Below are 18,774 nucleotides of genomic sequence, written 5' to 3'. Positions count from 1 at the left end.
TAAAGATATTAGTTGCTACTCAGCACTTGATTTGACAATATACCTCACTGGCTTTCCTAGCTGACTTATGAAGGAGATTGGATGATAACTTTAGCCCTAGAAATGTTTTAGTATTTCTATGGTTAAGAACTAGAGAAGACACACGGACATTCTATATGGGACTACCCTATGTATCAAGAGGTTTTGAAGAGAGCCCTTCAGATGGTGTTAAATGGCATAGCAAATCAGAACATGATAGTGATATGGGGGACCTATTGATTGCATCACCAACTTGCAGATATGAGCATGCATAGGGGGTCATGGCTTTTGAATCTTTGGTCACCTCTTGAGTACATTTACCATGCCAAAATAAGTGTCATGCTATAAGACCATTATATAAATGCTATAATAATAATGGACAATCATATGCATAAAAATTAAAAACACATAGCTTGCTCATTTTATATGATTTATTTTTCCCTAGTGAATGATAGTTTGTACACCAAATGTGCTCCACTCGTAAATATAAAAATCATTGGATTTGTATTGCTCTAGCTACTAATAATCATAATATGAAAAACAAAACACATTAAAAACCTTGCACATTTATCTAACATGATGCAACAAGTCATTATTATATGATAAAAAATCTAAAGAGAAAATTCAATAAATTATAACTTATTTTCAATCTAGGAGTAAAGTAATTGTTCTAAATTGATTAAAAACAAAACAAAATAGCATTTATAGCCAACCATATGCTAATGCTACCTCATGTAATGGATCTGTACTCAATCTGTGAGAAAAAATCAAGAATATAAAATCCAATATGTACTCAATCTGTGAAAAAAATCAAGAATATAAATCCAATCTATAAAAATAAAAGTCGATCAATGTTGTATCAAGCAAGAAATCTACACACGTATCATCAAAATAGGGTTCCATGAATTTTTCAAACACTACATCATGTGGTGTACTTGTGCTTGTTAGAGTGCTTGTGTTAGTCATGTCAATCTATTGAATGTGAGCTCCTGTCAAAGTATGAGGGAGACATAGAAGCTCTGGCAGTTTAGGTGCATTTTCTTTATTTCTCAACTTCTTATATGCATTCCAAGGCCAATTATTGCCTTCCACAATCTGCCTATACCTACTAGACATTTTCATCGCCATCTAGAATTTTTCTAGGGTATCCCCTATTTTTTGGCATTTCTTTCTATGTGATCGGCATTTAATGCTAGTTAGCTAGCATTTATGGCCTTTCTTGGATCATGTTGGCTAGTTTTTTGCTACTCTTGCTATTGATAGTTGCAACCCCACCCACCCCCCACTTGGTAGACACACACACTCTTCAATCTTCAATCCTCCCTTTGCAGGTGCATACTCTAACACTCTAACTCAACCTGATCTGGCACCCTCACTGATGCTTTGGGGGCTACGTGTAGGGACTAATTCCTCAATCATCATTTTAGCAAAATTCTTCTTCAATTAGTGAAATATTCTTCCCTCATCTTCTACTCTCTCTCTCTCTCTCTCTCTCTCTCTCTCTCTCTCTCTCTCTCTCTCTCTCTCTCTCTCTCTCTCTCTCTCTCTCTCTCTCTCTCTCTCTCTCTCTCTCTCTCTCTCTCTCTCTCTCTCTCTCTCTCTCTCTCTCTCCATGCTTCTCTTTGTGTTCATGTTTCTCTTCCATTGCACACTCTCATAGTATTTGATCCAAAATTAAATATAATTGTGAGTGGTATGCAAAGATTAGATCATCATAAGTTAGAGAAAAAATTGTTTTATTCCACATCTACATGACTAGCATCATCTCATAGGTCAATCATCGAAGTTGGTAAGGCCCAATTGTACATATATAGATACATTTTGTTGCACTTTAAAACGTCTCTAAGATCTATTAGGATTCCTCAATAGAATGATCTTTATACTTAACCAAATAGCTATAGTACTTTTTGCCTATGGAGATAGTAGTCTTGTCATTCGGGCTCACTTCAACAAAAAGTGCAAAAACCTTGGAGCTACTTTGAAAGACCTATAACAAGTGAGGTTGTGGACATTTAGCTTCTATTCACTTTTAGTAAGGACAATCTAACTAACATAAGAGGTATGCACATATTTAAAGAAACTAATTAAGAACCCAAAGAGGAGTGCCCAACTTATAGAGGGAACCTAAATCTCAAATCCATGTCCAAAAGCTAAATACTAAATAGAAGTGATCATTTTTGTGTGTGCAAACTTGAGAGCTCTCTTCTCTTTGTTTCTATCCTATCTTCTTGTGCATCACATTGAAACTGAATGAGAGTGGGAGTGTGAGATTGAGGGAGCCATTCAATTCAAGTACTAAAATTTGTGTATCATTTACAAGAAATGGATGATCATCACATAACAATAGGTATGATGGGTAGAGCTGCCTTAAAGGGTTCGATAAGCTAAAATGAAATAATTTATGGACATTTCAATGAGGAAGAATGCCCAATCAGAATTCATTCTTGTTAATATTGTGAATGATATTAAAAAAGTTTATATCTTAAAGTTGATTTAACCTTGGGATGCCTTTCAATGAATTTTAGTTTGCTCATTTCAATTTGATGCCATACCAAATCATTTACTTTAAATTCCATAACTTTCCTCCTTTGATTATTGTGTTGAGCTATATAGGATAGTTGGGCATTAACAACCGTGTCTTGAATGTGGGCTAGAATGGATAAATATCCTTACACAATGAGATCATCTAATATGAACGATTTAATTTATCTCAACTTTATATGAGATCATAACTTTATCACAATGATACTAAGATAAAGTTTAAATACACCATAAATTTTATGTTTATCTAATATAAATATATAAGCTTAATATTATATTTAAAATATTATAAATATTAACAAGTTATTAATTAAAAACTATATAGATATGAATACATAGATATATTCATATTTATATGTATACATTCAAGATGCAAGTGATACAATTGTCTTGGGCTTGAGATGCTTGAGTTTGGGGGTTATGCTTTTAAAGTGCTTGGGTTGCTTTAATAAGATTATGTTTGAGGAGTTCAACTTTTTGTTAACGAGTAACTTCAAGTAGATGAGATTTTTTGTTGTGATTGTTTGCATCGATAAGCCCCCATCCAATAACTTGGATCTTTTAATAGAGCCTACAAAGTTTTAAAATCCTGAGCCAACAAGGCTGGATTTTGCTAATGGGTAGTTTATGTCCCAAACAACAATCAAGGCTATGTAAATTTACTCCTCACTTAATGAAACCATAATGTATTGAGGGATATGAGGCATGCGACCCTTGATAAGGCTTAAGATTAAGACTTAAAGTGGGTTAAAAAGAAAGAAACACATTTGCTATCAAAGATTATGCTACATACGTAGGCTTGATGATAAAATATAGTTGTAAACCTTTTGGGTAAGTTGCATGTTTCTCTTAAGAATATTCCTTAATATTTCCAAAAAACCTTTAAAACTTACCATATTTTTAAATCATTCTAGATGTTCATACTCATGGATCTAAAAACACATCCAAAAATATAGACATTTATAAGATTATGAAAAATTTTGGATATATTTTTCCTCAACACTAAGAATTAAGAAATATACTCATACAAAGGATGTGATGAGTTTAAAGAGAAGTAAACCTGAAGATAAGGAAAGTATATCTCTTAGTTTTTTATTCCTAATAAAAACCTATGCATTGCATGCCTAAGTGCACCTAATGCTTTGCACCAATCTCATTGACAATTAGGACACTTCACATCCTAACACATGCTTCATATGGCAAGAGGGTTCACACATAAGCAGCATTGTACTTTGGTTTTATGGCTTACATATACAAAGTTTGTCGATATGAAAGTCAGCTCTAGAGATAGAAGATGTTTGAAAGTCAGTTTGTTGAGATGGAAGCTACATTAAACCTACCCATGTGCCAAGGATCTCTCTCTCTCTCTCTCTCTCTCTCTCTCTCTCTCTCTCTCTCTCTCTCTCTCTCTCTCTCTCTCTCTCTCTCTCTCTCTCTCTCTCTCTCTCTCCCTCCCTCCCTCCCTCCCTCCCTCCCTCCCTCCCTCCCTCCCTCCCTCCCTCCCTGCCTCTCTCTCTCTCTCTCTCTCTCTCTCTCTCTCTCTCTCTCTCGCTCTCTATGTGCAATTTTTTAAAGAGAAGCATTGCAATGGATTTCATCTTTAGCTTACCAAAATCAACAAATGGGAACAATGACATATGGACTATTATTGATAGGTTTAGTAAAAGTAATATTATTTCATTCTACTCAAGAAGACTATTAGATCTCCACAAATATCTAGAATATGATATTCATATATACTAATGTTACATCTTAAGACATTACTATAGATATTAGCAACATTTAGAAAAACATTAATATGAATATTATTATAAGACATTAATATAATAAGTGGCATTGATGTTATTAATATGATAAATTTAAAAATTTATTAATACAACATTAACATATTATTGATTTGAATTAATAAAGTTAGTAATTTTTTTTCCTTAAGTTAGTACTATGCATACACATATTTATCTATGTGTATGTGTGTGTGTGATACCATTGGCAATGTTTTTTAACTATTAGCATTTGCCTATTGCTACCCACCATCACTTACTGCCTATGTGCCATCAATTGCCACACTTACTACTAGCCTATACTACCATCTCTTGTTTGATGTCTGTTACAAAACATGGTTAAGCAAGAAGAGAATAGTGAGCTATGGGGGAAATAAGAAGAATAAGAAAGAGCATGATAGCATGAAGGAGACTTGATAATTGATAGTGAAGCAAGTACCTTGCTTTATAGCTTTCTAGCTTGGACATACACCTTACTCTTTGCTTATGGGATCTAGTTACATGTGCCTCTAGCAGTGCTAGCTTACCCTCTAGATAACTACACCTAGCACTTGTGCCTCTAGCACCACATATATTTTAGCACCCTACCTTGGTGCTAGCACTTTACTCTTTGCTTATGGGATCCAATTACATGTGCCCCTAGCACTCGTGCCTCAAACACCACATATATTAGGTTACCTCCCCCCTGAACTCTTGCAAGCCCTCTAGCTCATGCAATGTCAAACAAAGTGTAGGAAATTTAGAAGAGTTTCAAAGGATTCTTTAGAGTTTGTTTCCTTTACAAAATTTTTCTTTTGGCCCCAAAATTCTTTCTTGGTGTGTCCAAACTTGTTATAGTTTTTGCACCTTGGATTCCTTTGTTGCATAATTCTTCCTCTTTGTGTCCACTTCTCCCACAGATCTTGCAAACAATTCCTGAAGAAGAACCTTTGATGTAAAGTGCAGTTTACTATGGGGCTCAATGTAGGATCTTGGGCTTTCTCCTTAAGTTTTCCTTCTTGCTCATATAAGGAAGCTTCAACTACATTGAGATTTCTATCAGGTACATTTCTTAGTGTTGCTACCACTTGCTCATAACCTTTGTTAGGTTTATCCACACTATAGAGTAGCACAGCAATGGCTTCATCTTCTTCAATATCTTTTCCAATTGAAGGTAGTTGTACTTTTAGTCTTTTAAATTTATTTATTGATGATGTTAGAGAATCATATTGATTTAAATCAATCCTTAAAATTTCTATTAATGTGTTAATTTTAGAGTTTTCACTTGAGAATCTAATATGTTATCCAACTCATCCCACACCTCTTTTGCATTTTTAACTCTTGAAATGTGGTGCAAGACATCATCAAATAGATCCCAAGCTATTATCCCAAAGGCTTTATTATTTTTCCTCTTCTACATTGGATCATTAGGATATTCATGATCTTCAAGAATCTCCCAAAGGTCTTTCCTCATCAAGTGATACATGGTTTTCATTTTCCAAGTGTGGAATTCATTGAATTTTTCCACTACTTTTATTTCTAATATTTTTGAAGTGGAAAGGTCTTTTTAGTGACTCACATGGCAGTGTCTAACTCCAATTACAAGGATGAGATGAGATTACAATCAAATGTTTGAAATACTAGATGGGTATGAGTACATTATGGAGTTTATGATGAGAGTGATCTAGTTCAATATAACTATGGTGTGTATGCAATTTAAAATATCCAATTTTGGAGCACAAGGAAGTGTGAATAGCACAGTACAAGAACCACTTTAGATAAGTGTAAACATGGCTTAAAGTTGAACTAGTTTAAAAGACATGAGTGTGCAGGGGGTTTTTGTAACCTTAATGTTTGGTTTTAATAAAGATATAATGTAAGAAGAAAATAATGGATGAGGTCATGATAGTATGCCATTTTTTGGCACATCTGATTCTATGGTGATGAGAGGATGTTGATTCAGTTCACAACAACTAGCTCAAGAACATAGCAATGCAGCATGGAGCCTCCACACACTCCTCTCAATGCTTCTCATCCCTCTATTTTGTTTGATTCAAACCCCTTGCTTCATCAACAAGTAAGTCCCTTAGTTTGTAATATAAGCAATCCCTTTAACCATAGGGCTTAAGCAATCCCCCTTAAGAAAGGCCTTTAAGCACATCCCTTCAACTACCCCCCTTTGAAAATGGTAGATGAGACAAACCTTTAGCAAAATGAGCTTGTGCAACACTTCTAGTGGATGTTGTTCCTCTTCTCCCCCATAAATAAATTGATTGAAACTAATAGTAACGACAATGAAAAGCTATACCTCATAATGGTCTTCTCTAATGAGCTTTGCAACTCCCAAGCTTCAATCTTCACTCGAATGCCTTCTTGGATAGTAGCAACACCAATGGTTGAGCTCCCAAACTTGAGTAGCAACTATGGAAGCTCCCACAACATCACAACCTCTAGGAAAGAGGCTATGATACCATGTTACAAAACATGGTGAGCGAGAAGAGAATAGTGAGCTATGGGGGGAAGAAGAAGAACAAGAAAGAGACCATGATTGCATGAAGGTTACTTGATGATTGATAGTGAAGAAAGTACATTGTTTTATAGCTTTCTAGCTTGGACATACACATACACCTTATTATTTTCTTATGGGATTCAATTACATGTGCCTCTAGCACCACATATATTTTAACATTGTTGCCCTCTTGGCTGGACTCCCAACATGCATGCTATTATTTGACCTATCAATCAAATGATACACAATTTTGCTCCCTTATGCTCCACTATTTGCTCTGTGTGTGTGTGTGTGTGTGTGTGTGTGTGGCACGATGCCATGTAGTATGTCAGCATTTGCTCCTACAACCCACACTAAAATTACTCCCCCTTGCCCACACCTATCCCCATAGCCTATGACAAATGTTACTACCTTTACCTATTACTATTTAGAGAGAGAGAGAGAGAGAGAGAGAGAGAGAGAGAGAGAGAGAGAGAGAGAGAGGGGAGGGAGGGAGGGAGGGAGGGAGACCTTGCTTGCTCCACTACCCTTTGGTATTCTATTGGCATGCTATCCATGTACACCCTACTCTTCTATTGGTTGACCCTTTGCTTCTCCTCTCTCTTTCTCTCAATATTTATCTCTTCTTCTAGCCATTCATGATGGTGCATGTCAATAGTTCCATCTCTTCCCCCTACCACATACATCATGCACTAATCTTGCCCCTCCTTGCCTAGTGCCATTTGCCACAAGTGCCACTCTCATCATGCTATATTTTTTAGTTGTGTTCTTGTTGTTTGTAGCAATAGCCCATTGTGCTTTCTCTCTTATCCATCACCACACATAGTCACAAAGAGAGGGAGAGAGAGAGAGAGAAAGAGAGCAAGAGAGAGAGAGAGAGAGAACGAACTTTATTTGTTTGAAAAAAAATTGTGTTTCTTTTTTTACTTATTCTATTCTTATATTTTGTGTATCTTTTTGAAAAAAATTGGTCTCCTCTTCTACTTTTTCTCCACATTAACTTGGGAGAAATATCCTTGGTCCAAAAACATAAACCCTAATCTAGAGATACCAAATCTAAGATTTTGTTAATATAGAGAAAATATTTTGAATATTTATATTTACTATGTATTATTTAAATATTTTATTGGATGAGTCCAAAATCAAGAAAAAACTCATGGAGCCTATGTATTGAGTGAACACAAGAGAGCAAGGGAATAAGAAAGACAAGAGTGCATGACAAGAGAATAGGTACAATATTTATCCCTATATGAGTGGGCACTTTCCTTGTCCATGTATTGAATAAATTATATTGATTTTCTTTTTGTGGTCAAAATTTACTAAAAGAATGCACTTCGACTATTTTTTTTCTTACTTGAATGGTTTACTTTTTACTAATAATTACTAAGTCCTATATGATTATATTTAAGACCTACATCATATTTTTAACCTGACAAAATTTTTTATCTTGCTATAAAGCCATAATATAAAGTTACAATAATAATTATTAACCTTATGCATAAGAATAATAAGTGTACTAGGAAATAATAATATGTGCATCAAAGCCACTTGATTGATAAATATAAAACTACATTACTCTGACTACTTTTGCTCACCAAAAACACTAAACACATTAAATACCTTGCCTATATGCTTAGCATAATGCAAACAACGATATATGCATACACATACATAAAAAGATAGACATCCATACATGCACATAAAAGGATAGGGAAAGAGAGGATGCTTGATCTCTTACAATACACATATAACACACAAGGAGCACTCAAGATAGAAGTTGAAAACCTGATTTTTTTCTTTTTTTCTTCTTCTTCTTCAAAATAATAGTCTACAAAAGATAAAGAGAAAATATAACATAGCAATATATAAGTAGCCCACAATGTGAACAAACTAATTAAAAAGTTGACTAGATATATATCCCATAACTCAAGTAGGTGGACCAACTAATCTCCAACTCTAGAGTATTACTAGAAGCATATACCAATGTAGGTACCAACCACACCAATGATATGAATGTGAAAATAGTCCAGGTACAAGAGTATTAGCTCATGTTGAGCTTGACATCTCAATACTTCCCCTCAAGCTCAACTCTATGACCTATACTCCAAGTAATCTTTGAAATCATAAAGCTCTTCTACTCTTAGGGCCTTGGTGAAAATATCTACAACCTACTCTTTTATGCTCATTTATGTGAGATGAATGTTACCTGTACCAAGATATGCTCTCTGATGAAATGATAAAGAACCTTAATAAGTTTTGTTTATACATGAAAGACTGGGTTCCTCACCAATTGCATGCTTCTCACGTTGTCACAATAATTGATATCTCTTCTATCTACCTATATCTCCAAATCATAAGGTAAATTTTATATCTAATCAATCTCATAAAAGGTACTAGTAGTTGTTTCTTAGACAGCCAATGGATCTTATGCTTTTATTATTTGGTTGACATTCTAGTTGGTCAATTAATCTTTGGGTATGGATTAAGGATAATGATTTTATATGCTTAGCCTAACTATTCATTGAATGAGAGAGCTTTACCTCCTACTACAGAATGGGAGACACTTTAGGGGACCTCCATAACTAAAGATGGCACATGATAATATAAGATAACTAGAGTGAATGGTATCTTGAGTGCATCTGACTGTGGTTCACATTTAGTGCATTCTAGATTACTATATGATCCAATTTATTGGAAGGCCAAGCTTGTCCACAAAAAAGAAGATTAACAGATTTGCATTGAATGCAATTTGTTTGCAAATCTTTTTCTCAATGATGCCCTATCTCTCTCAGAAATTTGATTAGCACATATTCTCACGTGATCTTTCAATCTATATTTACTCTCACCTTACGCATTCTCTATTATGTCATGCCCTACCGCAATGTATCTCCTTTTAATGCACCCATTTCTACTAACCCTCAACACATGGAGGATGCCCATTGTCTAAAACACAAACACATATATGGGCAGCATCTCAAAGCTTCTTTTTCTTTCAAATCTGATAGAGGCTTGTTGTGTGGGCGATTCTTCAAGCTCAAGCCAAGGACATGTAATGGCCATTGAATGAGCTCTACACTCCCCATTTTGTATTTATGCCCATAACTATGAGGATGTTGCCTCTTCAATTCCAGTCTAATCCCTTTAAAGGGGAGAAGAAGAAATGTGATGAGACAAACATAGATCCATGGATGTCCAAAATGGATAGAGTATTTTGTTTTATATCAGTTCAACGACACTCAACATATTAGACAAATATAAATCATATTATAGGAAATACCTATGCTTGCTGGGTGGGACTACACCCCAAGCTAGTGACATGGGTTGATTTTCAATCCATTTTTGGAAAACATTTCATGACCAATGATCACTCTAAAAGAATTTGAAATTTATTTGAGCTAGATATGGTAAAGAAGAGCTTGGATGCATATACAATAGTTTAAAGATATATTGCATAAAGCAAAGACCTTGGACAATTCCCAAGTGCCACTCTACATGAGATACCTTTTCAAATTGTCATCGAACTACTAGAAGAAGATGATCTACAATTTTCTTCACTTGCTCAAGGATGTTTACAAGTTTGCAAAGGATTTTAATAATAGCTTGGCTGCAAGTAGAGCTAGCCAATCAATGGAGGGTTTCCATCAAGCTACCTTTATCTTGTGGTCAAAGAAGTCATCTATCCTAGCAACAACTCATTAGCTATGTTTAGAGTTGTATAAACAAAAGGATAGTAATAGAAGGCTACTCACATCAAGGATTGCTCGAAGTGCCATTGCTTTGCTTGCCATCAGACGAGGGGTCACTTTCGCAACAATCAAGAGTGCCCTTGGAACAAGAAGGTGAAGTCTCCTTCTAAGACTTCTAAAAATACTCTTGAAGCTCATGTACACCTTTTGAAATTTTATTCAATTTTTTTTTTGTCAATGCTAATAGTAGCAACAGTAATTTCATTAATAAAATTATCATTGGCCCATATGACATTTTAAAGGACATTGGGAGTATAAATTGCCAAGAAGTCACAATTTTGTTTAATAATGGCTCTACTCATAGTTTTACTTATTCTCGCTTGGTGCAAAGACTATGGCTCCACACAATGCGCACTCACCAAATTTATAGTGTCCAAAATGCACAATCTCTATTATTATAGATCACTAGAATAAAGTGGTACCAAATTTGGATCTATTGATTCAATGATACCATCACCTTATAGAATTTTGACTTATGAGTCTTAACCATATTGATATCATTCTTGGCATGCTATGATTCTTTGATAAATATTCTTCATTGTGCATTGACTATAAAAATCATGTACTTTCTTTTGGGCTTGATTGTCATTTCCATGTGTTTACCCTCTAGGATCACAAAGAATAATATATATGTGATTTCAATATTGGAATTTAGTGAATGCTTTTTCAATCCAAGGTTACTATGTATATTTGTTTTATCTAAAAATTCAATCATTTCATGTCATTCAAAATTTTTAATAATAATACATTAATATAAATTCAAATGTAAGTGAGTATTTGGATCTAATATGGCATGAGTATACCTAATATCTTTCTATTCAAAATACCTCATGAACTTCTACCATCTCACATAGCCATCTCATCTCTTAGCCACCTTACAGGCTTAGTGTGAAAGAGGAAGCAAAGATAGCTAGGCACCCTTAAGACTATCTACCGAAGGGTTTTATTGAGCCAAGTAAATTTCCATGAAGCGTGCATTGTCTTTTGCTAAAAAAGGGATGGCACAATACACTTATGTGTCAACTACAAAGGTCTTAAATAAGGTGACCACATCAAGAATAAGTATGTGTTACCCACGTTGAAGGCCTTACAAATCGATTTAGTGCACGTTATTTTATTAAAAATCAATCTTAGGTATGATTACTATCAAATACTTATAGCTTCAGAGGATACCCTAAAAACTGTATTTTTTGGATTAGTGGATACGCTCGTAACTTTTCAACGAATGATGAATAACATATTTTGTCTGTATCTTGAAAAGTGGATATTTATTTTTATTGATAATATTTTTATTTATAGTAAGTCATTAAAGGAGAATGTAAAACATTTTCACATCATCTTACATCTCCTAAGATTAGAGAAATTGTTTGCAAAACTATGCAAGTGTGAATTTTTTCGCACATAGTTGTTATATCTTAGTCATGTCATATTGTTTGATGGCATTTTGATTGATCCTAAAAAGGTTTCAGTAGTGCTTGATTGGCCTATTCTAGGTTTTTTTTTTACAAGTTTTACTAGGGCTTTTTAGAAGTTATTTAAGGACTATGCTCATGTTGTTGAACCCTTGGCATGTTTGCTTAAGGATATCTTTAAAAAAAAGAACCATGTTAGTTTGAACTAGTGAGCTTAATCAATGTTTTCAAATATTAAAATGGTTGATTATTACCAATGCACTAATGTTAGAGATTATTGATTCAAATAAACCTTTTGAGGTTCATAGGATACGAGTGATTATGCTTTAGGTATTCTCTTTTAGTAGGATGGCTAACCTATCGTATTTGAGAGTTGTAAGCTCATTGATGCCCAAACATGTTATACTAGCTAAGAGAAGGAATTGTTGGTAGCAACCATCCATACACTTAATGTATGGTGTATTATTTTTATGGCACCCAATTTATTATTTGGATGGTTGGACCATCATTCACTAAAATACATTTGTGATCAGCTCCATCTCCATGGCCACAAGTCAAGATGGGTGAAGCTTATGCAAGAGTTTGACTTCAAATTTGGCTATAGAAAGGGTATAAGTAATATGATTGCTAATGCTCTTAGTTGAATTCCTAAAGTTAGTATCATATCCTTCTCTAAAATATCAATTGATTTCTATCTTCCTCTCAAAGGGCATTGCCAAAATAATATTCACTTTGGTAATATTTGGCGACTAGTTCAAGGCGAATCTAGTAGCCCAAGAGGCGTTGGTGGTTCAAATGCCTGAAAATTAACTATTAAAATAAAGATGTCAAAAAATTATTCCATGTGTAATGGATTAACTTTTAGATAAGGCAAAGTGTGCATGCCTAATGATCAATATATCCACAAGAAAATTTTATATGAGCACCCACATGCCAAGAACTGGATACCCTAACGTACATTGAACCTTGGCCTTGGTTACTCGCTACTTTTATTGGACACACATATTAAGAGTATGGAATGAATTAGCATTTATATGGATTTTGTAGTGGAATTTCCTCATATGAATTGAGGTCATGATGTAATCTGAGTTGTGGTCAATTGATTGACGAAAATGGCTTGATTTATACCAAGGTCTACAACCAAGCTACTTAATCATAGGGCCTCCTTGCAAGCCTCAGTGACTACAATGTACTTAGCCTCAGGAAATAAACAAGGTAGTGCATTTTTGCACCCTATACATCCAAGAAATAGCACATCTAGTAAAGGTAAAGGCATCACCAAAGATGGAGTTCCTATTAATCTGCACGTCTGCATAATTGGAGTCTACATAATCCATGAAGCCAACATTCTGGTAATCTAGGCACAAGTTTGCAATGCCCTTAAGGTATCTCATGATACCCTTCACAACATCCCAATGTCACCTACTAGATGTTGCCATATAATGAGCCACAACTCCCACTACAAATGCTATCTCAGATCTAGTGGCTATCATGATATACATCAAGCTACACATTCCGGATACATATGGAAACTTGGCCATCTCGGCTCTCTCATCATTTGATTGGGAACAATTAGCCTGACTCACCTTCACATGAGAAGGTAAAAGGGTGTCAATCGTCTTATCACCCTGCATATGAAACCGCTCAAATACTTTGTGAATGTACTCCATCTATGACAGATAGAGAAGTCCCTTAGAGCGATCACATGTAATATGTATACTAAGTCTATGAGAAGCATGCCCTATATCATTCATCTCAAAGCTCTTCTTAAGCTTAGTCTTCAAATCATCCAACTCATCATAAGCACTCTCAGCATTCAACATGTCAACAACATATAGTATCAAAATGATAAGGCTACAATCGTGGACCTTCTTCGTATAAAGATATGGATCCATATCAATTCAAGAATAACCCTATGAACACATAGACGCATCAAAGTTGTGATACTACTTTCTCGGTGCATGCTTAACTCCATAAAGACTCTTCCTCAACTTGCACACTAGGTGTTCTCTACCCTTTTCCACAAAGCCCTTAGGTTGTTGTATATAGATGTCCTCATGCAAGTCCCCATGTAAGAAAGTCATCTTAACATCCATCTGATAATACAAGTCAAGATCCATCTATAACAAAGGCCAAAACCAAGAAAAGTATAGTCGTCTTGACCACATGGAAAAATATCTCATCAAAATTAACTCCATTTTCATGTTTAAAATCCTTAGCAACCAAACATGCCTTGTACAGTGGCTTAGGTGACTGGGGATGCTCTTCAACTTATACACCCACTTGCATGGCAATGCATATTTTTCACTGGCCAATGGAACCAAATCCCAAGGATGATTCTTCTGCACTAATTCAAACTCAAATTGCATGGCCCTCTCCCAAGAGTGACTATCACGTCTACATATAGCCTCCTTATAAGTAAGGGCTCACTAGAATCTATCATTATGACACAATGCATAAAGGGCTCATATTGATCAAGAGGACACAAGGCTCTAGTAAAAAGTCTCGACTGGTTAAGGAGCCTGTACATCCTATCTTTGTCCAATATCATGATCGTGCACAATAGGTAGATTCATGAGCCACTACATCATCAACAATTGCATCTGTCTAGCTAGGGGTGGCTATATAGTAATAGGAGAATCCTCTTGAAAGATTATCCTACACATCTAAATCATCACTGGTTTTTCTTTCTTATTTTTCTTACCCTCATAAAAGATAATATCATGGCTATGAATAACCTTCTGAGCCTACAAATCCCAAATGTGATAGCCTATCTCACCTACATCACCCAAGAAATATATATTTGATAAACTTTGGATCTAGCTTGTTCTGTTTGTCTTTGGGACTTTGGTAAAATGCTTGAAAGGTAGAACCCAAGTGGAAACACACAAGCAAAAGCAAGAGTTATGGTGGATGGAGCAAGAGAGCAAGAGAGAGAGACACCATATATGAGAACTCCAATAATCACAATGTGTGATCGACCTTCTCTTATTCAATAGTCACTAAAAGAAAAAAGAATAAAGTGACAGTAATGGGTGTCCACCACCTACAGTTTATAGGTGTGCAATCACAATGTGTGAAATAAATATAAGGCAATATAGGCACATGTGCATTTACCCCCAACAATGCTTCATATCCAAAGACTCGCAAATGGGCATATAAGGGAGGTTTTTCAAACCATACCTCCCATGCAACTCTACCACCAAGGGCAATGCATGGAGATCTATGAATCTAGTGAATAGAAATAGTAATTGTATCAGTCCAAAATGTTTATGCATGTTATGAGTTTTCCTACCAAATTAACAATGATCACATGGATTAAAACATGAAGATTCCAAGGATGGAAGATATTACAAATGAGTCAAGACTTTCATTCCTTTTAGGGAGATATACCCAAGACAACGATGCTAAATAGATACATGTGGAAAATCCGTCCATAGCTAAAACATGATCAATAGTAACAAAGACAAGTAAATGATAAATATTTTCAATCTTGGCACCTCTACCCAAAATGAGGTTGCCATGAGTGATTTTCCATAATGCAAAATCACCCAAGAAAACATGATACCCCATATCATTCAACTATCATGCATAGAGATAAGTCTTTTAGTGAAAGTCAACACATTGCACGTATCATATATAAAACAAATAAAGTAATAATAGCAAACTGCTAACAAACATTTACAATACCAACAATATCATAAACATAATCTTCTCCTAGTTTCATAGAATCTCTCATAGGACAATAGGTATAGAACCAAGCATGATGCGGGATTACATGAAAAGAAGCTCCCAAACTAAGCAACTAGCACTGAGAAATATGTCAAAGTATTAGTCAACTGGACATCAGGTGAAAAAGCATCCAATATTAACTCATCAGAAATGTACTTCAATGTATCTAACTTCTTAATCTTGACCATAGACTTTGTGATGCTACGATCATCCGAAGTCTTAGCATTATAATGCACTTTTTGATTGCCTTTATCTCGCCTATCTTGGCGCACTTTATGGCACTATGGCTAAATATAATCCCTACTACTTACAATAATAATATGTAAGAGATGACTTGGGACCAAGGAATTTACTACTACAACCCTGCCCACGAGATCTACACTTTGACATGCCCCATTGTGCATCTCTATCACAATGGTCATTACCATATTTACCATCATTACAACCTCTAACACTAAGTGCATGATGAGAGGTGTGGGCTACATCAATATTCTTTCTATTTACTTCCTCAATAAGCAAGGTACCCTCTACATCCTTGAGGTTAAAATCATATGTAGGAGCATAGGTACTTACAACAGTGTAAAAAGTATTCCAAGACTCAGGGACAGTAAGAAGTAAGAACATTTCCCTGACATTCTCCTCAAAGGTAATCCCCTACGAAACAAGCTAGTTGAAAATGGAATGAAACTCATTCAAATGAAAAGACATAACAGTGTCTTCCTTCATGGGAATATCCATGAGTTTCTTAAGCAAATACAATTGCAAAGCATAGCTTTGCTTATCATAAAGATTATATATTTTCTCCCATAACTCCCAAGCACCACCCTCGATCTCAATGACATTAAAGGAAACCTACTTTGCTTATTATAAAGATTATATATTTTCTCCCATAACTCCCAAGCACGGACCTTAATCTCAGTGACATTAAAGAAAACCTGCTTTGTTTATCATAAACATTATACATTTTCTCCCATAACTTTGAAGCACCACCCTCAATCTCAATGACATTAAAGGAAACCTACTTTGACAAAGACAAGATAATAATGGACTTGCATAACTCATCAAGATTAGCCCAAGTCTCTACATCAAACTCTTTAGGCTTTATCCCTTTAGTCTTCAATGGTCTAGTCTACTTCATTTGAACCAAAATTTTTCATATCTAGGTCTTCCAATAACTAAAGTTATTGCCATCTACCTTATCTCTATTGTAAATGGTACTATCCAAAGAAGCACTTAAAGTAGATATCATTATGACTACAAAGAAAAGAGTGAATGGGTAATAATAGTAAATCAATCCAAAACTAAATACAAGAGGCAGTGTATAATACAATGTATAGATTTCCGCAAAATAAATGCACTAAAGTACTCAAACCAAGTATATGCTCTCAACAAATTGACTAAAAACTGAATTTAGCATTGCTGTCCACAAAATTGTAGTAAAAAAATATGTAACTGTAGGCAAAAAACTAAAATGCAAAGCTCCTACTACTAGGGAAGTTCAAGTAACAATTGAGCTGACAAAATATCTAGCTAGCAATGCACAAGAATGAGCATAAATCTCTGGGTACCAAGTATTGTCAGAGAACTAAAGATATTAAATACATAAATGCATCCCAACCAACAAGGTAACCATATACATAAGCTAAATGTGCATAAAAGCTCTCTCACAACAAGGAGATCCAACAAACTATAACCAAACTCACAACATATGATTAGTGAAGCTCATGTACATAAACATAGCATGTATCCACCATTGACAACCTGTCTAACAAGAGAAACTACCATGTATCAAATCAAATCTAAATCAATCCATAGTCACATCAATGTCTACAAATATAGTCTATGCATAAACCAATGAGCATGTAAGAGTCTCCCATTGACTCAAGAGTCCAATCTTTATAAATAAAATGGCAAACTACTCCCATTGGAAGAAAACCTAAATAGCCAATGAGGAAACCAAGCTCAATACATAAAGCCCAAAGCATCTAGGAACCCAAGATACATGAAGTGTACTTCCGAGAGCATATACATCCAATAGGTCACCAAGCTTGTAAGTGGAAAATCACTAAAGAAACCACTGAAGCAAATAGCCACTGCAAAGTATATATAGCCAAGCACCATATCAAAGTCCAAAGCTTAATGAGAGCATAACCATGCATATACATCAATGGCAAGCATCCATATAACCAATAGACATCCCCCAAAGAGCCTATAGCCATCAAATATATAAGCATTCACTATGTATGCTTGCTACCCATGAGATATAAAAGCAATAAACCTTCCAACTATTTGATCTAAACAAGCTCTAATTAATCTAAGAAGCTTTTCCAAGCATCAACACATCATCCAGTATCATAAATTTTTCTCGTAAGCATCAATAAAGCATTAAATAATTAAATATATGTTGCCCCAAACAGTGAACAATAGTCTACACTAAACTTTGAATCAATGGTTGAGCTATATCTTTTTCAAGAGTACTCAAGATGGAGTCCAAGAGTCCATGGAAGATGGCCAATAGAAAGCCAATGACCAAATCAATAACTAGAGCAGCAAGTATGAGCAAGAAGCCAAGGGCAGATTAGCCCAATTTTGGTGCAAAAAGTGTGGCTCATCCTGGAGGATTTGTTGGATGGCTCGCTTCTTACTGAGCACTTGGGGAAGCTCATATAATCTAGAAGGTCCACTAGAAGATGCAAAAGTGATCCAAGGAGAAATAGGACTGATACATACCTTAATGAGTAGATGCCATGAAAGCCTTGAATGAAGCTCAAGGCTAAAGTGAATGTTGATGAAGCTCCTCGAATGCCCGCTCTGACACCAATTGAAACCTAGAGTAGAAGTGTAAAAAAGAGAGAGAAGAGCACAAGAAAAAGTAAGAGCTATGGAGGTTGAATCAAGAGGAAGCATGACAGTATGTGGAAACTCCAACAATCACAATGTGTGACCTGCCTTCCCTTATTCTATTGTTATAGAAAGAATAAAGAATAAAGTGACAATAATGGGCAACCACCATCTATAGTCTGTAGGCAATAAGTACAATATAAATATAAGCGGTT

Source organism: Lygodium microphyllum, chromosome 22, assembly GCF_053477565.2.
Source record: "Lygodium microphyllum isolate KBCC chromosome 22, Lygodium_microphyllum_v1.1.10, whole genome shotgun sequence".
NCBI classification, from domain to species: Eukaryota; Viridiplantae; Streptophyta; class Polypodiopsida; order Schizaeales; family Lygodiaceae; genus Lygodium; species Lygodium microphyllum.
Note: the sequence above shows the minus strand (reverse complement) of the source record.